The sequence below is a fragment of the Mauremys mutica genome, chromosome 2, assembly GCF_020497125.1.
Source record: "Mauremys mutica isolate MM-2020 ecotype Southern chromosome 2, ASM2049712v1, whole genome shotgun sequence".
In the NCBI taxonomy this organism is placed as follows: Eukaryota; Metazoa; Chordata; order Testudines; family Geoemydidae; genus Mauremys; species Mauremys mutica.
Genome location: NC_059073.1, coordinates 150,113,173 through 150,137,696, shown reverse-complemented (window position 1 = coordinate 150,137,696; position 24,524 = coordinate 150,113,173).

The following is a 24,524-nucleotide window of genomic DNA, read 5'->3' as shown; positions in this document are numbered from 1 at the left end:
ACTGGCTAAGGGGAGCAGGGCCAACTTGTTGGGGACCAATCTGCAACATGTGCATGGAGTGGCTCCAGGAGATGGCATGCCTGCCCAAGGCACTATCTTTCTATTGCTTATGCTGTGTCGGAGCAGTTCTGCATCGCCCCGTAGTCAGGATTGTGGCATAAACGCTATATTCTAGCATCTAATATTTACCTGTATTTCATGGCAGCTGAATGATTACCATCACTTAGTTGTTTAGATAGCACATTGCACTGTTTAAGTGAAATAAAGTATGGATAAATGGATAAAGTGAGTTAACATCATAGCTCAGGATCAGGATCATTTCAACACCTTTTTTTCAAGATAGGTTCCAGGTTTGCTGCCCTCCTGTATAGTCCTTAGGACAATCGATTCTCAGGATTCATTCTAGTGGCCATCCCTCTGTGCTGTAAATAGAATGCATGTGGTTCACAACTGTTATGCTTTTAGTACTTTAGAGTTGGAATTTTGCACAATAAATTGAATAGTAATCCGCTATAGTCTAACCTTAAAGTGAAACAACTCCATCGTTGCAGTCCTCCAAGTGTTGTCAGTTGGCTTATGACTAATTGAAAGTTCCTTTTGGTGGCTGTTTCTGTTTCAGTGAACCTAGAGACACTTTGAAACACCATTTGAATGGGCATTTCTGATCAAAGACTAATGTCTCTTTCTTTCTCACTGTGTTAGTGTTTTGAGGTTTTCTCCCTCTATTCTCCACTGGGCACTTTTTAATAGAATTTGCAGCATTTCATTTCTTATAGTAGATGACAACTGCATTCTTTCTCTTAAATGATAATCCATTACATTCAGTACACTCCTCTCTGAAAACATTGTACTCTAATCATGTATGTTGCTTTCTTTTTAGCTATCCCTAATTCACGTTGTTACCTTTACAAAGTCAGGTCTTTTGTCAACTGCATCTTACATGTAAACAGCATTTTTGGGTACTAAATTTTCAGGCCACTGAAAATATTTTTTCAGAAAATACATCCACTATAACAGTGTTCTTTTGTTTACCAATGCTCATTTTATATTTTTAAGCAATGAGCCAGAATTGATTCACTAGTCCTAGGTTTAACTTTATCTACAGTAAAGCTTCCAATAAATACCAATATATTGTTACGTGTTTGTAACAATGCTGCATCAAACATCTGTTTAAATTTGTATGTGGCAAAATCCTGTATCATATGGGGTTTTTTTTGTTCGTGCCTGTACTGTGTGCATGTTGTTTATAATAATCTCAAACCAAAAATCTCATGGCCAAAATTTCCAAAGCAGCCCACAGATGAGTAAATATTATCTTAGGTGTCTAGATATATGCATGCTGCAGTCACACTTTATATTACATTTATATTTAAAAATAGCTCATAAAGGGGTTAATAAATGATTAATATATGGGTTAATGAATGAGTAATGAATTGTTATAGAGTCTAACAGATCATTATGTTGCTTTTAACCATGGCCTAAAACCATCTGTAACACCTTCTACTGATATGCTTATAAATATATGTAACATATATATACTACTCATGTCTTAAAGATCCTTAAGGCAGTTATTAATTACTTCTTAATGCTTTGTAATCATAACTTTTATATAATATGTGATCCATGCTACTTTAAGTAGATATTTGCCTATGTTACATGTGTATTTTCCTGTGTAGCATACCTGTAAATAAGTGTAAAAAAGCAAAACTCTTTTTGCTGAGTATCTACTATTTTCATTGCTTAGATGTGATATTTTTATGGCCCAGAAGCATTGAGCTATTCAAGATCATTTTAAATAACTGTGAATAGAAAGTTCTAGAAAGAAAAAAAAATCAGGGGAACAGAACATGTGATAAATAGTCTATTAATGAAAAACTCAAAGGGTGTGACTTTTCTGTCACACCAGTTTTACACTAGCATTTCTTAATCTCAGTAGAGTTAATCCTGTTTTACACTAGTGTCTGAAGGAGCAGAATCATATCCTGTGTCTTTAGATATGGTTTCAGAGAATAGCTTGATATAGTTACACTCCAGCACACTTAGCTTCAAGCAGTTAAGGATTTGGAAACTAAACTAGAATCTCAAATGGCAAAAAAAAGATTGGAAGCATTTAAAAGGGAAATTAAAATGAATTCTCGCTAATCTAACGTGTATCAGTCAGAAGCAGGGAATCCTTTTGGCTGCATTAATTCAGAATAATTTTTCATAGGGAGGTGAACATTTTAGAAAATCCTCAGAAGATGCTAATCTTCAGGGGTTGGGTTCTAACTGAGGGTCCTTATCCATAAAATAATCTTTTGGCTATTCTTAAATCGCCATTGGTTATAAAGGGCCAGATTGTGGCTTTGAGCCAGGGCCTGCACCTGAGAGATGAGTGGTGGTACTGTGCTGGAATTGGAGCCTCAGCAGGAATTATGTAATTCACACAGATGGAATGACTCTATTCACTGAAACTGCATTTAAAAATTGTTTTTAAAAGCATGGTAAAAATTATGTGTAGACAGGTCTTAAAGGATAACTTAAAGATCTGTGGCTAGATTTAACTTCTGCCACTTTTTCTTGTATGTGGAAATGACATTTTTCACTGCCAGACTAGATGGGACTGTCTTTGGGGGCTTATTTCTTCCATGTACAGATTAATGATCCAAAAAATGTGTCCTGCTTCATATGGTTGAGGCTATAGTTTTGGCATAGAAATTGTTAGTAAATTTCAAGGCAGAGTTTCAGGAAAAAACTTATGAGTCACGGAAAGGCCAGGAGGTGCTAAGAGAGGTGAGGCCCCAGGGAGCAGAGGGGAGTTGGAGAGCAAGCCCACCTCGTGCTCACCCCACACTCACTGCACAGCAGCGTCTCCAGTCCCATGGGACTGGGTCTGCCTCCCATCCTCTCCAGTCCCACAGGACATTGTGGGTTGGTGCACGTAGTTGCAATGCCACTCAGGCTGGGCCTGTAGAGAGGTGGATAAGCCAAACTTGAGTGGCACTGTAACCCCCTACTCCAAATCACAGCACCACTTGGTTTCATAGACCACATTCAAATTCACAATTTCCATGACAAAATTTAGCTCTGGTGATGATTGACCTAGTAGTTAAGTGAAGACATGCCACTCAGAATGATCTTCCTCTGTTTCACAATCACAGTTCATCCAGTCTAGTTCATACACTTTTTTGGTCTTATATATTTCTTACTGAAAGTTTATGTCCTGTCAGTAGTCTGGGATTCACTTTTTTTATATTTCATTGTATGCTAGTCTAGGTTGTTCTTTTACTCAGATGTTTTTGCATTTGAATTTTAATTATCGCAACAGTTTAACATTCATATTGCTCAACCAAGTATCTTAAAAGTCTATCTTGGATGTCATCTGATTATCACAGTGAGAAATTCTGACTTTGGTAAGTGATTTCTATATAATTGTCTGTCTGTCCACATGTCTGAATCAACAATCTGATTTCCACGCATGCTGGTCTGTAATTTCAGTACTCCTGTGTGAATGGGTAGTAACTTTTGACTTTGAATTGTTATATCTATTTTTGAGACTTGCCATACTGTTCAGACTTCATATGTCCAGTTTGTCCTTTACTTCATCGGTAAGTGGGAAGGTATTAAAACAGCTGAAGTCTCCTTGATCAGACACATGAACAATTAATTCAGCACTTTCTGACTGACTCTATTAGTAACACTAGAGAGATTTTAAATCTGATCTCTTTCGCCTCAGTTGATTGTCATGAACATTCCTCTGAAAGTTTAAAGTTCCTGTAGGTTCAATTTGATTTATTTTTAGCACAAAAAATAGGGTACACCATCTATTGTGGAATAATATTGTACCAGGAAGTACTTCAAGTCATGAAGTCTGAGTTTTAGAAAATATCAGTTTTACCATTTTTCCTAACTATTCTTTATTTCTGTGAGACTCTAAATTACCTGGTTCTGACTGAGACCAAAGGCAGAAGAAGTGCCAAAATAATGAGGAGTGATAGTGATTCTCCTGTTTCTGATCCAAGTGGCAGCAGAAAGTCCCAGAAAACTCATGAGAAAACCTAGTCTCATAAAGTTTATAGCCCAATTTTATAGCCTTGGATTGGGATAAGGATTAAATACAAATGCCCGGCCAGATTTTCAAAGGTATTTAGTTGCCTAAAGATGCAGTTGGATGCCAAGTGGGATTTACAAATGCACCCAAGCAGGTTAGGTGCCTACCTCCTATTGATTTAAATGAAAATTAAGTGCCTAACCTGATTAGGAACTTATGGAAATTCTGCTAGGTACCTATCTGCATTTTCAGGCACCTAAATTCCTTTGAACATCTGGCCCTCAATCATTTGAGTGTGTATGCAAACTAAACTATACTGCCAAACTTTGTTGTGAAAGAACTGTGAAAATTCTGTGTTGGTTTACACTCTCTAAGTTTGAGCGTATGTAGTCAGTCCATCTTCAGATTTGTAGCCACTAGAAGCCATTGTAAGGCTATACGTATTTTTTGACTCCACTGGAAAACCCAGTTGAAAATTATTGTGCTGCTGATCTTTGATACAGCAGGTCCAGTTTTTATGACTGAAGGGCTCCTCCGTCAGAGAGCAGCTACCTTGTCTCATTTCCAGAGTGTTAAATTTTCTCTGCATGCACTGGAGGGTTAATCACTTAAGGAAAGCTACTGCCATATTTGTTTAAATGGGCTATGTGCTGTTTCTGTTTCCTCCACAAATATTCTACCTTCCATCAACAGGGCAAGTGTTTGCTGTGTCAATAGTGGATGAAGCTTTGGAAGGAGGAGGAAAGAGAGAGACTGTCTTGGCCTTATTTTCATTCCTTTCTACTGCCTCACAGCTTCTAATTGTCCGTAGTTATTGTAGCTGGTTCTCAGATTCTGTCTCTACATATCTCTCTTGCTTATAATTAGAGATGAGTTAGTAGGGCAGGTAACAGGCTGTAGATATAAAACACAGCAGCATTTCCATCCACTGGACTGCTATTCAAGACAGTTTTGTCACAGGAATCAAAAATGCTATCTCCTGCAGTTAGTTTCCTTTGTTTTTCAGGGCTTGTTTACCGGGGGATTGACAAGTGGCAATCAATGCATCGGCAGTTGATTTAGCAGGTCTAGCGAAGACCTGCTAAATTGACCACAGATCGCTCTCCTGTCGACTCGTGTACTCCACTGGATTGAGAAGAGTAGTCTCCCGTCGACATCGCATAGTGTGGACCCCGCGGTAAGTAGATCTAAGCTATGTCTATTCAAGTTACGCTATTCATGTAACTCAAATTGCATAGCTTAGATCGAATTTCCCCTGCAGTGTAGACAAAGCCTCAGAAGCAGGCTCTGCCAATATCCAACTGAGGTTATTACTAAATACATTGTATATCATATGTCCCTCTGTTCTGGTGTCTAGCCACATTATTACTAGCAGTTTCTTGTTACTGATAACCATTTTGCTCTCTCTTTTGTTCGTTCCATTTATTCAATTATGTCACCATAAGGTTTTCTTTCTTACCACATTTGACTGTGTCCATCCGTTGCTTATGTGGGAAACATTAATTAAATGTAGTATCCCATTGTCATCCCTGTCATATTTTTTTTAAATGGAAGACACTAGTATTATGGGTAGCCAGGGCCAGGTACAACTAAGGCTTAGATTGTATTTCTAACCTTGCAGTTAACCTAGTTCTGATGTTAGATATTTTTCATATGTGCACATGAAAGGTGACTGATACTGTCCCACACCTTGTTATTCAACTAAAAAAAATGGCAAGAAAGCCACATTTTTTCAGGGAACTCATACCACTATATAAAAGTGGCGGTGGAGTATAGACACTCTGACAGGTCTATCCCCAACACATCACTCAGTTTCAGTACTTGGCTACAGTATTTGTTGTTTTTGTATGTTAGAATTTGAATCCAGTCTGGAATTGGATTACCAGTGCCATATGTATTATCAATGATGATTGAAATAAGTAGACAGTTAGACACTTCTGACTGGGAATTCGGCTTTGAAGCAAACCATAACAGAGGTGTGCATGTGGCCTCTTACTCACTTCAATTCTTGCCCATCTGTGTGGATGTCCTTATGCTCACTCATAAGTTAGTCAGGCTTGCACTAGGGTCCAGCAAAATATTTTTGAAACTGGCAGTTTGCATTATACAAGTGCCAGTTCTGCAGGTAATTCTCCTTAAATTTGATCACATCTGTTCAGTTATGAGCCAAAACATAAATGAATAGTAGAAAAAAAAAGCAATACAGCTTACAGGCATTCAACCCTTACTCAAGACAGTTTGCATAGCAGGTGGTATGTGAGAGTGCTATGCACAGGACTTGCGGTGTCAATTTGAATGCAATAGAAAAGAGCTGACTATATCCACACCGTGAGATGAAGCAACACCATGCTGTCTAATGATAGGGGTAGGCAACCTTGGCACGCGTGCCAAAGGCGGCACATGAGCTGATTTTCAGTGGCACTCACACTGCCTGAGTCTTGGCCACCAGTCCGGGGGGCTCTGCATTTTAATTTAATTTTAAATGAAGCTTCTTAAACATTTTAAAAACTTTATTTACTTTACATACAACAATAGTTTAGTTATATATTATAGACTTATAGAATAAAAACGTTAAAATTTATTACTGGTACGCGAACCCTTACATTAGAGTGAATAAATGAAGACTCAGCACACCACTTCTGAAACATTGCCGACCTCTGTGATAGATAAACAGGAGGCAAAGTAAACCACAAAAAAGTCAGAGCCCACAAGCTTTCTTGTTTGTCATGACAAGTGAGGAAGCAATTGAAGGGATATTACATCTGCTGATCAACAACTTGGTGTTAAATGACCTTTCCTGTGGGACAAAGGGATTGTATTTAGAGAGAACTCTTATTATATGTGTGGTGCATTGAAAACTGCATTAACATTTAGAGGGGTAGCTGTGTTAGTGTGGATCTGTAAAAAGCGACAAAGAGTCCTGTGGCACCTTATAGACTAACAGATGTATTGGAGCATACGCTTTCGTGGGTAACGAAGTGGGTATTCACCCACAAAAGCTTATGCCCCAATATGTCTGTTAGTCTACAAGATGCCACAGGACTCTTTGTTGCTTTGTATTAACATTGTAAGCTATCACTTTAGATGCTCAGGGTTTTTCCTTGTGCTGCTTGCTCTGTAAGGAAGCACTGGCAGCACTCACTCTGCAAAGATCCAGCCTAGGTCAAGGTGTAGTGAGTTGTATCTGTTCTGCGTCAGGGAGCAGCCTGCTTTTTCTCTCTCAGTTTTTGATAACTGTGTTAGCGTTCTGGATTTTAAGACATACAATAGTGATACATTGCAATCTTCCTGAAAGAGCATTTTGTGTTTTTATCTAATTTCTCCATTTGTATGCCATGAACATAACAATATGTAGACCATTTTAATCTCTCTATTACCCAGTTTCTTTGTAAAAAGTATCACCAAGGGCAAGTTCTACTCTCTGCTACTTACCTGCCATGCCCACTGAAATCAGAGGACCAGATCTAGATTTCTGTTGCACAGAAACCAATGAAGTTACTTTCAATTAACTCAGGTGAAAATGAGATCAGATTCTGGCCCAATGGGAGTTGCATGCATGTAACTGAAGGTAAAGCTGATCTTGAAATGTTTAGCAAATAATGTCATTTTCCCCTAAAACATCCTCTTCCCTCAATAACCCCACCATAGTGCTTAAGTGGTTCCAAGGGCTTTTCATAAGCCCTGCACAATTGGGTGAACTTATTGACTTTCTGTCATGACATATATTCTTCCTTCTTTCCATACATGCAACTCCCTTTAATGTCAGTGAAAGCTCCTAGATGCTTGCCCAACAAGCATATGTTTTCACAGTGAAGTTGCCTTGTCCCCTGGTTATTATACTAACACCTCAAATCTCCAGTGATTAGCATTCCTTATTTGTATGTTTCTGATTTAATATAAATATATTGAGATAAAAAAACCAAAAAAACTGGTCATCACCTCACTTACAATAATAATTTTACCTATTTGGATAGTGTACAATGACATTGAATGTGACACATTGACCTAGGAAGCTCATAATTACAGTAAAACTCTTCAACTCCGTCATCCTACTTTGGGAAAAATACCTAATAATCTTTTAACTACCTTAAGGAGCTTTAAGAACTTTTTCCAACTCGCAGCTTCTTAATCTGAGTTTTATAGAACAAATCATCCTTTAATTGTCTTAATCTTTATTCTGCCCAGTGAGAGCAGACATGTCCATCAGTCACTATATCCATTTATAAAATAGACATTATGAAAGGAGAAACTTAATTGACTTTATCAGGTATTCATCCCCATATTTTTCAAAGGTACTTTATAAAGGTTAGAATGATACCAGACAGCATGTTTCTCTCATAGGAAACCTATACTTCACAGCCTTCTGCAGCAGTTGATCTAGTTTCCCTGAACAGCAGCCATGAGCTCTGAGAGCATCCAGGAGACTCTTGGGAAATTCCAAAGTCTGCAGTCAGTGGAAAGCCAGAACAAAAGGTTTATTTTGTGTGGCTATAAAAATGACCAGGTTTCAGCAGGGTCAAACATCCTTATCTTACTTTTTCTTAGCTAAAATATGGTCAGCAACAATTTTGCACTAACTGATTCTTCACATGCATCCGACGAAGTGGGTATTCACCCACGAAAGCTCATGCTCCCAAACGTCTGTTAGTCTATAAGGTGCCACAAGACTCTTTGCTGGTTCTTCTGAGTGGTTTTCTATGTAGCCCATGTACAGTATTCATAGTCTCAAGGTAACAAAGGTGGAGAACGACTGTGATAAGGTTTGCCTGTAAAAGGAACAGGCAGGGTATCACAGTCATCTGAAAATGAATGAAGGCAGTTCTGGGACACTGGTATTGAAGCATGTCTCAATCTTTTAAACCTGGCAGAGTTATTAGAGAGGGCTGCGTACAGTGTGACCTGGAGGTGGAAGGGGAAAGGGGCAGTTTGCCCTGAGCCCCCCATTTGAGAGGCCCCCCTCCCGAGACTGAGCGGACTTGTGACCTAGTGCATGGAATTGCAGTGCCACTGAGGTTTGGCCCAGCTGATGGATGGAGGGGGTGGTCAGACCAAATTTAAGTGAATGGTGTTGCGACTTGATGCAAACTTGAGTGGTGTTGCAACCCTGTGCACCAGGTCTCAATGCCACTCACTCAGATTTGGCCCATCTGTCCCTCCGTTATGATGGAGAGGCAATCAGGACAAACCTAAGTGGTGCTATGACCCCATGCACCAGATTTCAATGTCCAGAGCAAGGGCCGTCCCTGAGGGACAAAAACCACAACTGCAGGGTTAGTGCATGACAGGCCCGCTCTCCAACTTCACCCCTTCCAAGACCGTCCCTTAGCGAGAATTTTTTTGGAAGGATGGCAGGGTCTCCATTTCAGATCTTGCCCAGGGCCCAGTGTGGACCTAGCTGAATATTGTCACCATTATTATATATAATAGTCTTGGAGCCTCTTGTAGAATTGCGGGAGTTGAAATGTAGGGAGTGAAACATAAGGCATTTTAGTGCTAACTAACTCAGTAAAATCAACAGATTATTTGATGTAACTTTTTAATGATCTGTTATTGAAACATAATTTTACAAAAAAAAGGAAGCACTCCCCTTGTCCCAATTCTTCCCTAATACCTTCCTACATAAATAAAATGTCTTATCTACCAGAGGGCATGAAGTGCTTGGGTATATTGTTAAACAAAGGACTAAAAATATAGTTAAAGACAATATCAATCCAGTAGTCCAACCACCCATGTGGAGTAAATTAATGCTCTCGTTGTGGGGTTGACCCAAACTGTCAAAGTGATAGCAGTTCTGCAGCTGAATTACTTACTTAATATGCTTCACTTAAAATTTCACTGACTGACTTTAAAATAATTCAGCACATGATCAAACCTTTTTATGGGAAAGGAAAAGTTAAAATAGAAAGATCAGAAGCTCATAAAACAAAAGGTGGCTTTAGGCTTCTAAATATAGCAGTGTATTGTATTGCAAATTGCCTCCCTGTCTTGTACCTACTGAGTCACTTCTTACCTAGATACATTTAAAATGTCTAGAGATTTTACATTTTATTCCAGTCTTGGTTAGTTGCCCCAAAGGAAAAAATACTAAGCTTAATGTTAAAGTATAGATAGGCTGCTTGGGTGAGTGCATATATGTTGATATACATTTTGCCCAGAACTAACCTATTGTTCCATCTGAAACAATGCTAAAATAAAACTGCAGGCAAAATTAATTAATTGGAAATTGGTTGGGATTACTCACGCATTTATCTTTGGAGGATTCATCAGCTGTCATTTTAGAATGATTTCAAGTTGTCTTGCTTGTCAAAAGCACCGGAGCCATCTTCTAGGGCTCTTTCAACACCAATTTTCATCTTTCAGGTAGCCACAAAATTGTATGCAATGTTTCTTAGGCTACTTCTATTTATGAATCTCATTCTCTTAAACAGAGGTGGGAGAGTGAATTTACTGTGCTTTGATGAGAGATCATGGCTATTCCAAAATATTGGAAAATGTTACAAGATCTGCTTGAGAATCTAAAATCAATATATTATACTCTGGCCCTATTTTTCAAATGTGGTGTACTGAAATATGATGTTACTAGAAGTGTGGGAATCAAAGTGGTCATTTTATCACAGATTATTGTCAATATCCTAATAAAAAATTGGTCACGCATTATAGAAATGGCATGGCATTATCATTTGCCAGTAGCTAGCACAATTTTTCTTCAGTGAACTGGACTACCAAGAATTAAAAAAACAAAAACAAAACCACCACCAAAAACGCAAGAACCAACAACCCCCGCCAAAAAACCCCAAACAAACACAGTTGCCCTTGACTGTGTAAGGCGATTGATCTTTAGGGGATCAAAGAGGAAAAGCACTTTTTGTCCACTATTTAAAAAGTGGCATATTGAATGGTGGAGATAAATATAGCTGAACTGCTTGGTAATAACAACCAGAATGTAATTAAATTTAACATCCTTGTAGGGATGGGGGAAAATATCAAAGAAGCCTGCCACAGTAGCATTTAAGTTCAAAAGGGGGAACTACGCAAAGATGAGGAGGCTAGCTAAATGGAAATTAAAATGAACAGTCACGAGAAAGAAATGCCTGCAAGCTGATTGGAAATTATTTAAGAACACCATATCAGAGGCTTAAATTATATGTATATCCCAAATAAAAAAAACAAACTAAAACAATTAAGAGGACCAAAATCCATTCCCCAATAGCTAAACAGAGTAAAAGAGGCAGATAGAGACAAAAAAAGACATCCTTTAAAAACTGGAAGTCAAATCCTACTGAGGAAAATAAAACGGAACATAAACTCTGGTAAGTCAAGTGTAAAAGTATAACTAGGCAGGCTAAAACAGAATTTCAAGAGCAACTAGCAAAATACACAAAAACTAACAGCATCTTTTAAGTATATCAGAAGCAGGAAGCCTACCCAAACAATCAGTGGGGTCACTAGGCAATCAAGGTGCTAAAGGAGCACCCAAGTTAGACAAGGCTGTTGCGGAGAAGCCAAATCAATTCTTTTCATTGCTCTTCAATGCAGGGGATGGGAGACAGAGTCCCACACCTGGGTCAGTCTTTTTAGGTAAGAAATCTGAGGAACTGTGCCAGATTGAGGTGTTAATAGAGGAGGTTTTGGAACTACTAAATTAAACTAAATTACTAAATTACTACTAAATTAAATAGTAATAAGTCACCAGGACCATATGGTATTCACCCAAGTGTCCTGAAGGAATTTAAATATGAAACCGCAGAAGTACTAACTGTGGTATGTAACCTACTGCTGATATTAGCCTCTACCAGATGATGGCAGATAGCTAATGTAATGCTGCTTTTTAAAAACTGTTCCAGAGACGATTGTGGCAATTACAGGCCGGTAAGCCTAACTTCAGTACCAGGCAAATTGATTGAAACTATAATATAGAACAAAATTATCAGAGACATAGATGAACATGATATGTTGGTGAGGAGTCAACACAGCTTTTGTAAAGGGAAATCATGTTTCAGCAATTCTTTTAGAATTCTTTGAGGGTGCCAGGTGCAGGGGTCAATAAACGTGTAGACAAGGGTGATCCAGTCAACATAGTGTACTTGAACTTAGAGAAAGCCTCACCAAAGGTACTTGAGCAAAGTAAAGAGATATGTAGTAAAAGGGAAGGTCCTCTCATGGATCAGTAAGTGATGAGAAGATGGGAAATAAAGGTAGGAATAAATGATCACAGTGGAGAGAGGTAAATAGGAGGTTCCCTTAAGATTTGTGCTGGAATCATTGCTGTTTAATGTATTCATAAATGATCTGGATAAAAGGGTTAACAGTGAGCTGGCAAAATATGCAGATGATACAATATTACTCAAGATAGTTAAGTCCAAAGCAGACCGTGAAGAGTTACAAAGGGATCTCACAATACTGGGTGATTGGGCAAGAAAATGACAGATGCCTTTAAATATTGATAAACACAAAGTAATGCACATTGGGTAACTATCCCAACTATACATGCAAAAGAAAGATCTTGAAATTAGTTTGGGTAGTTCTTTTAAAACATTGCTCAATGCGCAGCAGCCTTCAAAAAAGTGAACAAAATGTTAGAAACCCTTAGGAAAGGGATAGATAATGAGACAGAAAAATCATTATGCCACTACATAAATCCATGGTACTCCCACACCTTGAATACTGTGTGCAGTTCTGGTTGTCCCATCTCAGAAAAGAATTAGTGTTATTTACTTCTGCTCATAACACAAGAACTAGGGATCACCAAATGAAACTAATAGACAGCAAGTTTAAAACAAACAAAAGGAAGTATTTTTTTCACACAACACACAGTCAACCTGTGGAACTCCTTGACAGAGGATGTTGTGAAGGCCAAGACTATAACAGGGTTCAAAAAAGAAACTAGATAAATTCATGGATTATAGGTCCATCAATGGTTATTAGCCAAGATGGACAGGGATGGTGCCCCTAGCCTCTATTTGCCAGAAGCAGGGAATGGGCGACAGGGAATGGATCACTTGACGATAACCTGTTCTGTTCATTCCCTCTGGAGCACCTGGAATTGGCCACTGTCAGAAGACAGGATACTGGGCTAGATGGACCTTTGGTCTGACCCATTATGGCAGCTCTTATGTTCTAAGAGAAGGGCAATAAAAGTGATTAGGGCTATGGAACAGCTTCTGTATGAGGAGTGGTTAAAAACATTTGGACTGTTCAGCTTTGAAAAGAGAAAACTAAAGAGGGATATGATAGAGGTATGGCAGTATGATTCCTTGGGAAGTGTATGTTATGATCTCGTTCTCATTCCTGTGCCATTCCTGTTCTGCATGGGGGCAGGGAGATGCCACTAAGGTAAATTAATGCTGTTTCCAGTGTTATTTACTATCCCACAGAATTCCTTTTAGAATTTCACTGAGGTTTTATGATAGCATACCCCATAGAGCAACTGCTTCCAGTTCTGTCCTCCTTCTACCCTGACATACTTTTTCTTCCCCTAAAGCTGCAGATCTGCAAATATGTGATATAAGCTCAGGAAGAGATTGAACAATCAACACATCGTCTGCTCTTTTGTTTTGCTGCTAAGACATTTCCACCACTTGCTATTCTCCTCTACTCACCTCTGGACTGTGAAGCAAAATGGGGAACATCTGACTCTCAGGATGGGTGAACTCATTAAGGATAAAAGTAAGAACTATCTTACTTAATCTTCACCCCAGACCTGTACATTAATGAGGTCTGAAACATTTTATTAGGTTCTAATTGTTGTTTGTTTATTTTTATGTTTGCCTGCCTCTGTACTTCCTGGATTTGGGTGAGACCAAAAGCTTAAGGCTTGTGAGTGAAATGCTAAACTGAGATATCACAAGAGAGCTAGTTCTGTTGGCATTTCTGACCCAACTAAAAACAGATACTATGGGAAATAACCTGAAAGTCAGATCTCCTGATATTTCCAATCTGCCTTTCACACTTAGGGCCCTACTGTCTTCGATTTATTCAGTGGAATTTCAAAGCACAGAGAAACTGCAGGATTAGGCCCAAAAAAGGTTCAGATAAACTACAAATTAATCATTCACACTTTTCTGTGCTTATCAGAACTGAACTGAAAATTTGAACTGTTTGAGGTTCACCCTTCACTAACGTGGAAGAAATGAAATCAGCCTGGCAATGAAAGAAGCCATCTGCCATCTCAGTCAGTAACGCAACATGACCTTCCATTGTTATATTATTTCCATGTAGATTTATATTTTAATATTTCATATGGCAACAGCACTGCACAAAGAATCAGTGGAATTCAATAGTCAGCTTGTATAATTTTGTAAAAGGAATAATTTTAAACTTAAACTCCTTGCAGCTCGAACTCCTGCTCATTCATGTCACAGGGTTTAAGCACTAGGAGAAAACTACAGTGCTGCATGCTCCTGCCTGACAATTACTGTATGCCATATTCTTTCTAAATAAAGAATCATTTTTCATTTAATAAATGGCATAGGTCAGTATTTTGTGCATTAAATGGCTTAAAATGTAAGAATAGCTGATAGTGATTTAAAGAAGACCAGTAATTGCAGTTGATTATAGGGCAGCATCAGCTCCCCTCTAGTTAAGGTTGAGAAACCCTTTCTTTTTAAAGGATGACTCTTCTAAGTGTTCTAAAATTAGCAGGGCTACTCAGAGTGCTATGAAACTTGATATGCTCAAGAAGGTGTAGGGTAGGGCTAGTGATCCAAATTTGAGGTAATTGGGGTTTCTGAGGTACAGACCCACATAATCCACCTTTTGTTGAGTTTGAGAGTTTCTTCCAGTGTGTTTTGCACACCCTGGGCAGTGGTGCTGGAACAATTTGTATAGTGGGAGTGCAGAGAGCCATTGAACCAAACTATAAACCCTACATATGATAGAAACCACCTCAAGCCAGGGGGTACGGCAGCATCGCCAGCACCTGTTGTCCCAGCACCTATCCTGGGGCTTAAACGATGGCTCTTATTGGGCCCAAAGCTAGTGCATGGCATTCACTACCTCTTTGGGAATGCAATATTGAAAATGTTATTTAACAAACAATAAATCTGTACAAATTGGCTTGAGCCTAATGCCCAGACACCAAGTAGATTACAGTGTGCAAGTGCAGCAGAGTACCCAAGAGGGTTGCTAGCCAAGCAGTTTTTACATGAACTGGATGGTGTAAAAGTTATGTAAGTGGGTTACTCATTTGCATAAATCTGAGACTAGATGAATGGAATAATATGCATTAGCTGGGGAAGTAGAGAGGATCTTTATTTTGTCTGATACTAGTGTTCTTTCTTTTGACATGCCTGTTCCAGTCCTGTCACCCTAATTACTGAAAAAAATTATCCTGTGAGGTTTAAGGGCTTCTCTCACTTAGACCAAATTGCCTTTTATATAAGAGTAAGTAAAAATGTTGCATTGTATCACTGTATTTAATATGTCTGCAGTAACAAATCTAAAAACATTTTGCAAATTCAAAGTATAATGCCAAGTCCCTTGCCCACACAATATTCCTTTTTATTCTTTTAAATTGTTTCATGACTTTTGTGTTTCTACAAGGTGGTAGATTGTACTCCTGAGGGAATTCTGCACCACTGTGCATGTGCCAAATTCATGCCTCCTGTAACAGGTTGGGACTCACCCCAGCGGCGCCTCCTGCTGGTGACTCTGGGAATTAGCTCATTCCAGTGGAGCGCCTCCTCCTGGTGGTGTCCCATCCGTCATTCTGTCCTCTGTTATCTCTGGACCCGCGTTGCTGCGTGCTCGGCAGCGTCCTCTTCGAGGCCACTGCCCTCTGGCAGTGCCCCTTAGTCCATCTGCGCCCCCTTCCGGGGGGGGGGGGGTCGGTGCTCAGCAGTCCCACACCTCAGTCATTATGTTCCACCACCCTCTGAGTCTAATTCCTCTTGTCAGGGATCTGGCGTAGCAATATGGCCACTCCCTACGGCCAATGGCTGGGTGCACTGCAAGGGGTGGGGACCCAGGCCCGCCCTCTACTCTGGGTCCCGGCCCAGGGACCCTCTGGCGTCTGCCTCGCTGTCCTTCTCTCCCCTTCCACTGTCTGTTTCCCTGGGCCGCTTCCCCTACGGCCCCTTGCACCCGCTAGGCCCTTCCCTTCAGGGCCTGCAGCCTGGCAGGCTACGGGTTCAAGCTCCTTAGCCTGGCCAGCACTGCGCTGTCCACGGTGCTAGTCTCCTCCCTTGGAGACTGACCTTCCCCTGTCAAAGGCCTGGGACAGACTGACTGCTCCTGCCCTGGGCAGCCTTTATATATGCCTGAGCCTGGCCCTGATTGGCTGTCTCCAAACTGGGCCCTGATTGGCTCACAATAAGCCCCTCTCTGATTGGCTCACTGTCTGCGCAGGCGCCTTGGCCTGCCGCAGCCCAGTCTCACAGGGAGTGGGGCAATCCACCCCACTACACCCCCCTCAGATTTCCTTGCTTCCCCGCAGAAAAATGACTTTCTGACAGGAAAGCAAAGGGAAGCTGCAAGAGTGGTCATGTGCTGCTCCCCAGCAGCACGGGTGCATTGTTTTGGGTTCCCAGAGCAGCCAGTGGAATGGTAAATCACTGTGGCGGTGGGGCTGGGGCCACCCCAGCCAGTGGCTCCTATCCTGTGCCAGGCTCAGTTACTAGTCCAGGCTGGGCTGGGGAGGACGGGACTTCCTCTTTCTCTGCAAGGAGCAGCCAGGGCTGGGTCAGACCCACCCTCAGAAACCTCTCTAGCGGCAGAAAGTACCCCCCCCTTCCTGCCCCCATCTCTCCTCAGCTGTGGGAGAGAGGGGTCACTGTATGGGGAGCTGCTTCCCCATCCGCCCAACCCCCATGCATCCAGATTGCACTTCCAAGCCGCACCCCCCCGCCCCCAGAACTCCCCCCACTTGCCCCCCTGAACCTGAACCCACACCCTGACAAGCCTCACCTTCTGCATCCAGACCGCCCACCGAGTCCCACCTCCCTGCATCTCTGCACCCAGACTGTTCCCTGCACTCAAACCCCCACCTCAACAAGCCCCAGCCCACCTGCACCTGGACCACTTTGACTAGCCCACTGCACCCAGACTCTCACCCCACTGAACTCCACCAAGTCAACACCTGCCCCCCGATGATCCCTCCACACCTAGACTCCTCCTGCTGAGCCCCAACCACCTTCACCTGGACCCCCTTGCATAGTCCCATTGTGTGTGCACCTATACCACCCCCCCCACCAACAAGCCCCTGTTCATCCAGATCTAACTTTCACCTGCAACCCCTACAAAGCCCCCCACATCCAGATTGCCCCACACAGAACCCTATCAATCCACGATCAACCCTGGATCTCCCTGCTGTGCTGAGTCTGCCTGCCTAAACCTAATGTGCTTGGAATGGAGGGGCAGGGCCCCAGGGTCTTTCTGGGACAGTCCTGGTCCTTGTCCTGTGTCAGAGTTGGGTGCAACTTACTGCCAAGTCCGTGTCTGGGGATAGGGGCGGAGCCCAGGATGATCTCCTACCTCTGTGCACTCAGTGGCCTGTGCTTCCCACTGCCACATTTATTTATTGACAAATAAAATTTGCAGAATTTTAATTTTTTTGGCACAGAATACCCTCAGGAGTAAGATTGTCAGCACTGGAGTCTGATGTCTTCTGTTTATCCGCAGCAGCAGGAGGTTACGGGCCCTGCCCAACCAAGTTACCGCAATATTAAATTAAAGGAATCATGCTTTGAGGTAAATGCAGTAATCACCATGTCCATTCAGTCTTTCTCATGTGTGCTGACAAGGTTGTCAATTGTTGTGATTATGGTTTGTCATACCAACACTTGTCTACTGGAAACTGGACTGAAACTACTAAAATCATTTTACATAGTCATTTAACAGACTTATGATGGTAACTTTCACTTCTGTTTTACAGTAAGATCTATTTTAGTGTATTTTTTTCTTCCAAATGTGTGTGTGTGTGTGTGTGTATATACATATAAAATCTCCTTCCACACACAAGTTTCACTCCTGAGAGTAATGTATTTCTTGAGAGGTCATAATGCATAGTGAGTCAATCCTACGAAGAGCTTTGAAGGACCGAAACCTTAAATTCCATGGGGACCCAGTGAAGAAAGCAGGACATTGGGTAATGTGCTTTTGGCACCCTCTGTTGTATACTGAATAGTTTGCTTTGTTCTGAACCAACTGTAGCTTTTTTAAAGTCATCAGTGTCTTTCCTAAGTAGAGTATATTACAATAATCACATCTAGAGGTTATGAATATATAAATCCCCTTGACTAAGTCCAAATCTAACATGAAGCTGTGCAGTCTCCTTGACAATCGTAGATGAAAACATGTATTTCATGGCTGTAGCTGTTTTGGTACACAGGCACAGGAGAAAACAGGAGCCTAAGAGAACACTGAGACTGCAGGGAGTCCTAACAATCTGAGGGTGGACATTTTCAGTGGAGGGTTGATGTTATGGAGGGTAGTGAGTTTTAACTGTTCCCCTTACCTCACCATCATCACCTTAGTTTCCTAGGATTCAGTTTTAGCCTGCTGTTTTCACTGAGTTGCTTATCCTAACCAGGATCTTGGATAGCTAGGAGATGGCTCTTTTTCCCCCTCCTCTGACGGTGATATAGATTTGGTTATCACGTGAAAATTCCTGACATTTTAGTCTGTTCCACAGCTGACATAGCTCTTCATTATTCAGAACTGGTAACCCCATAGTTCCCGTTCAGATGCCCCTTATCATTTTTTATGACTTTTTTTCAAACTTTAACCAGTTGAGATGAAATTTTTCATGCTTGGTGTCTGCCTTATACTATTATTTTATTTTATTTTATTTTAATTTTATTTTATTTAAAAAAAATCAGCCCTAGCAGTTCAGCCATTTCTGAAAACAAGGCTAGAAAAGGGTTTCTTTGGGTGTGGCACACCTCCTGAGGAGTGTCTAGTCACGTTCATCTGGACCTTGACCGAACTTGTCAACCTTTGGTCGAGGGGTATATTAGAGCTGCCCACTGGCTGGCCAGCTCTGTACCATTGATAGCGAGTCCTTCCTCTGTCTCTTCCACAAGAGGATGATGGGGTTGGTGCTGTGGGAACAGGACTTACGGGTGGTCCTGTTGGTGTATGCCGATGACATGCTCTTTGTGCCCCAGGAGCTGGGAGACCTGGCATGGATGGAGGCTTGCTAAGCCATCTGCTTGGTGACCTACTTTGCCCAGCTCAACCGGGTCAAGAATTCTGGCCTGAGGGTGGGGAACAGGAACTATGCTGGCTCCCTCCCACCCACACTCTGTGCCATCCAGTGGGGCACATGTCCACTGCTCTATCTGGGAGTGTACCTTTCTGCCATCAATCTCTCCCCCCCTGGAAAATTGAATTGACCTAGAGGCTAGTGTGTCTGACGAGTTGCCGAGGTGGATGGGGCTGTTCCCGTGCCTTTCTCTTCTTGTGAGAGTGCTGGTAATCAATCAGCTGATTCTGTTCATGTTGTGGCACTGGTTCAACACATTGAGCCTTCCCCCAGGAACCCTAGCCAGCCTCCTGGTGATCCTTGAATTTTTCTGCATGGGGCTGCACTGGGTCTCTGTGGGTGCCCTGAGCCACCTCCTGAGGGAGGGTGGACAGGGACTGTTCTGCATCTGCAGCCAGGTCCATACTTTAAGCCTCCAGGCCTTGCAGAGACTCCTTTACAGAGTAGGTAGTCCAGCCTGGAGCCTGCTGTCTCATGCCTTCCTGCACCATCTCAGAGGGCTCTGGTATGACCAGGCAGCTCTTTTATCTATGCCTGAAAGGTCTCCCCTGAGACATCTCTGTGCTGCCATCTTTACACCAGGGCCTTCTCGGGACCTGGAGGCCAGTCTCAGTGACCAGGTCTGTAGTGGCTGCAGAGGGGAGGACCTCCTCACAGAACCCCTATTACAGAATCACCATCTATGTATGTAGATGTTGGAATCACCCTTTGTGCCCTGGAAGATGGTTTTGGCTGGTACCATCAGATCCTCCTGGACTACAATTGGAGGGACAGGGTGGACCCCATGGTGTCCAGCCGGTTCATGGGGTTGTTCACCCCAGCTATCCTGTTTCATGTGCTCCAGGAGGTGAGGGCAGCCTTGACTCCTGGTTCTCTTGCTTTTCTTGAGAGAGTCTTGCAGGAGGGTGCTTCCCAACCATCTCTTACCGCTGGCCCTCCAGAACTCGACATCAGGCCACTGCCCTGCATGCTGCCCCAGCCACCCCTAAATGCCACCTGAGTTGACTGAACATCCAGCTGATTTGCCTCTGAATTGTACCCAAGGAACATCTGTACACACTCGTGCTTTGTACCATCCTCTTCCTCATACTCGTGTCTCACCGCGACACCAAGTGGTGTGGGATCTGCGGTCAACTGAGGAGGGCCAGTCTGTACTCCAATCTGGTTAAATGATCCCCCAGTGATATTATTTGGTGGCCCCTCCACTGAGCTGTGAGCCTGAGCATGTACCTGGCACAGTTCACCAACTCCTCCAACACTTGATCCTCCTGCGGTCAGAGGGAGACCCTGGCATACATCAGTTTGCAGCCTTTCTTTCAGCTCCTCCAGAACATAATAATGGCTATCTAGCCCCATATCTTGTCTTCTGGCAGTTGCCAATGCCAGATGCTCCAGAGACAATGAGCAGAACCGAGCAATTATTGTATGTCCCTCCCGTCATCTAATCCCAGCATCTGGCAGTTAGAGTCTGAGACACAGAGAGCATGGGGTTGCATCCCTGACCATCTTGGCTAATAGCCATTGGTGGGCCTATGCTCCATGAACTTATTTAATTATTTTTTATTTATTTATTGAACACAGTTATAGTTTTGGCCTTCATGCTATCCCTAGCAATGAGTTCCAATGAGTATTGTATGAAGAAGTACTTCCTATTGTTTGTTTAAAACCTGCTACCTATTAATTTCATTGGGTGACCTTACTGAGGTACTGGCTGCACTTCTCCCTGCCCTTTCTCATTGAAGGACACCCTATCTGTGGCCCCATAAAGTCAGAGGACCTCTTTGTCAACCTCCTCCTTTTTGCTGGCCAAGATGGCCACCCATCATACCTGGAGGGGGAAGGTGAATGGAGTGGGGAGTGGTCTGCGATTGTGGGTCCTGTTTCTGATCTCTTATCCAATCATGCTTCTTGGCAGAATTCCTCTGGCAATGTCCACTGACTCCTTAGATGCCTTTGAGGAACAGTGAGCACTGTTGGGGGTTCTCTCCCAGTTGTCCTTATCTTGGGGAGGGGCAGGGATAGCTCTGTGGTTTGAGCATTGGCCTGCTAAACCCAGGGTTGTGAGTTCAATCCTTGAGGAGACCACTTAGGGATCTGGGGCAAAAAAATTGGTCCTGCTAGTGAAGGCAGGGGGCTAGACTTAATGACTTTTTCAAGGTCCCTTCCAGCTCTAGGAGATTGGCATATCTCCAATTATTACCTAGATCCCTGATTTTCAACCTTTGACCTCACTCCTGACCCTTTTTTCTTTCATTTGTGGTCCTTGGTATTCAGTGGTGGCCCAAATCCAGTGGCTGCTCTCCCCTATTTGAGGAGGGGGTGGGCCTGTAGCTTTTGGTGGGCCTAGACCCACCTGTCCTAATTCCCACAAATAGTACACACCTTCCAACCACTGCAGAGTCCCAGAGACGACAACCTCCTGTATTACACCACTCTGATTCATCCACAGAGCAGGTGCATCCCCTATACTAATAGAAACAAAGGTCCTGTGGAAAACAGAATAGCTGATTATATAATGAAAAAACATATCATACTGTGTACACACAAGAGGAGTGAATCAAGTGTTGCATGGACAACTGTAATTATGTCATTTTCCTAATTTTTGGTGGTTGACTTTGCAACCCTAATGTTCTGTTAGTATAGATTTTTTTTACATGTAATGTAGTTGTTATAGAGGATGGATCCCCATGGGACTCCATGGGTAGGGAATGTTGAGATAGAAAAGCACATGCCCATCAGAACTCACAGGGGGTGGTCTGACTTTCAGTAGAGAACTGCTGCCAATGTACCATCTGAAGTCAATGGAAACTGCAACCTCTTAGTCCTTATGGTTTTTCAGTTAGTGAAGGGTGAAAACTTTGCTTCCCTTCAGGGAACCACCTCAACTTTAAAATGATTACCTGAAACAGGCACAAGGCCTACATGAGCACTGTGGGAGAATGGCTGCTGCATCTCCTTGCTGAGAGTACAGTACAAACTAAGTTCAGGTGGCTGGTGCAGAGAGAGTGGAGCCCAAGACTTTGCCCCTTCCTTTCGTTCTTTGGAGAGGTGAGTGCCAGCAGTGACACTAGCCTGGAGAAGTCCTTGGCTGTGTAAGGACTGCCATTGTACTCAGCCCATGCACAGATGTGCAAATAGTGGGAAGACTTTTGCTTTCTCTCCTCGGATCTGCTGTGCACACACATGGAGTGAGGCACAATTGAGTCCTCAGAATCAGAAGGCTGTTTTTATAAGAACTATTCTTCAGATGTTGTAATTAAGGTTAAAAAAACAACAAAAAAACCCCACTTTCTGTTTTTTTCCTGTCTTGCAGGCTCATTTACACAGAGGCTGTTCAGGTCACTGCTCTGAGAAGATGATGTTCAGAAGGTTTGCATATATCTTTGACATAATTGTGCATAGTTCTTGTCAAGAGTTCTTCTGCTGGAACTGTCATCTTAAAAGGTTACTGTGACATTTCCAAAATTTTCTTTTGCAAATATGAATGAAACGTGTTTTCTCCATATTTTTGGTCTGGAACTTGATATTTTACACAGCTAAAATTTCTATTTATTATTTTTATTATATTGCTAAGATTAATTTTATCAAGTTAGTCTGAAGGTTGAACTAAAAATAAAGCAAACAACAAAAACCAAACAATGCTTTCAATCTAGATATATAGATTTAACCATAGCAATTTATTTTTCAAGCTGACCTTTCAAACTGCTGAGGAAAACTTAGACGTAACTTTGGCTTTTTGCTCTATTGCTATTGTCAATGCATCAAATATACTATGTAGAAGAAAAATAAACATGCTCCAACATGCATAGTGTGAAGGGGAGAAGTTGGTAAACATTTGTGTATAAATATGTCCTCATCTAACATGTAGTACACACTAGCTTCTTTGCACCAAAGTTGCATTAACTTCTGGTACTAAATGAGGTGCTGCTCATAGCAGATTGTGCACAACTTCATGATATGAGATTTTGTAATCTTATGTGTTTTCATCATCAGTGAAAAGTGAAAAAGATTGACATAAAATTATCATTAGGCTTCAGGGTCAACACTCCATTTGAAATATCGCTGAATTGGTTTACAGTTGGCTCACAGTTTGGGTACATCCACACTATAACTATAACTGTGGTTTGTAACCATTTGGAGGCATGGTCAGTATAACCGTTTACAAGTAACATGGTTCAGAATATGTCCAGAAGCTTTTCTGCCATTACAACCATGTTTTGTGTCCACATCTAGTTCTCTGCCTGATGCTGTTTTGTTTGCTTGTTTGGTCCCAAGTTTGGAAGGAGACAAGGTGGGTGAGGTAATATCTTTTACTGGACCTGCTTCTGTTTGTGAAAGAGACAAGCTTTCAAGCTACACAGAACTCTTTAAGTAAGTTCTGGGAAACTATCCCATTGTGCTTCAGCAGAAGATGCCTGTGACAAAAAGTGGTATTTTAAAGAACCTCCCCCACCCATTTCTATTCTGCATTAAGGGATTTCTTGTAAAAATCCCATAATTCTCTGGGTCACAGTTTCATACCCTAGAGACCTTCCTGCCACATTAGGCTGCTGCATCCTCTATTTTATGGAATCTTGTGCTTGGTATCCTGGAAATTAACCAGAGCAGAAATGCTAATAGGACCGTGGTATGTGAAAACGAGGCAGAGGCAAATGAAGATGCTTATGCCAAATCGAGGACAGAGTGGACCGTGCCAAGCTCTGCCAGCTGGTGGTTGTCTTAATCCCAAGTAAGTAATTGAAGCACTGAATAGACTAAAGCCAAAAGGGACCATCATGGTCATTTAGTCTGAACTCCTGCATGTCACAGGCCACAGAACCCCACCCACTCCTGAAGTAGGTCCATAATCTATGACTAAGCCCACTTATTACATTCTATGAGTGGAACTGGCCGCAGCCTTACAGTGCAAAGCCACCATTATTGAGTACTTGTATCTCTGCCAACAAGCAGGTTGTCATAGCAGTATTGAAACTGGCCAAGAATATAGTTTACTTCTTCCTCAAAAGCTCTTTGGCCTGGTGAAGTCCACAGTGGGAGATATTGTTGTGGAGGTGTGCATTGCCTTAAAGCAGGGGTAGGCAACCTATGGCACAGGTGCCGAAGGCGGCACGCAAGCTGATTTTCAGTGGCACTCTCACTGCTTTGGTCCTGGCCACCGGTTAAACATTTAAAAAACCTTATTTACTTTACATACAACAATAGTTTAGTTATATATTATCTACTTATAGAAAGAGACCTTCTAAAAACATTGAAATGTATTACTGGCACACAAAACCTTAAATTAGAGTGAAT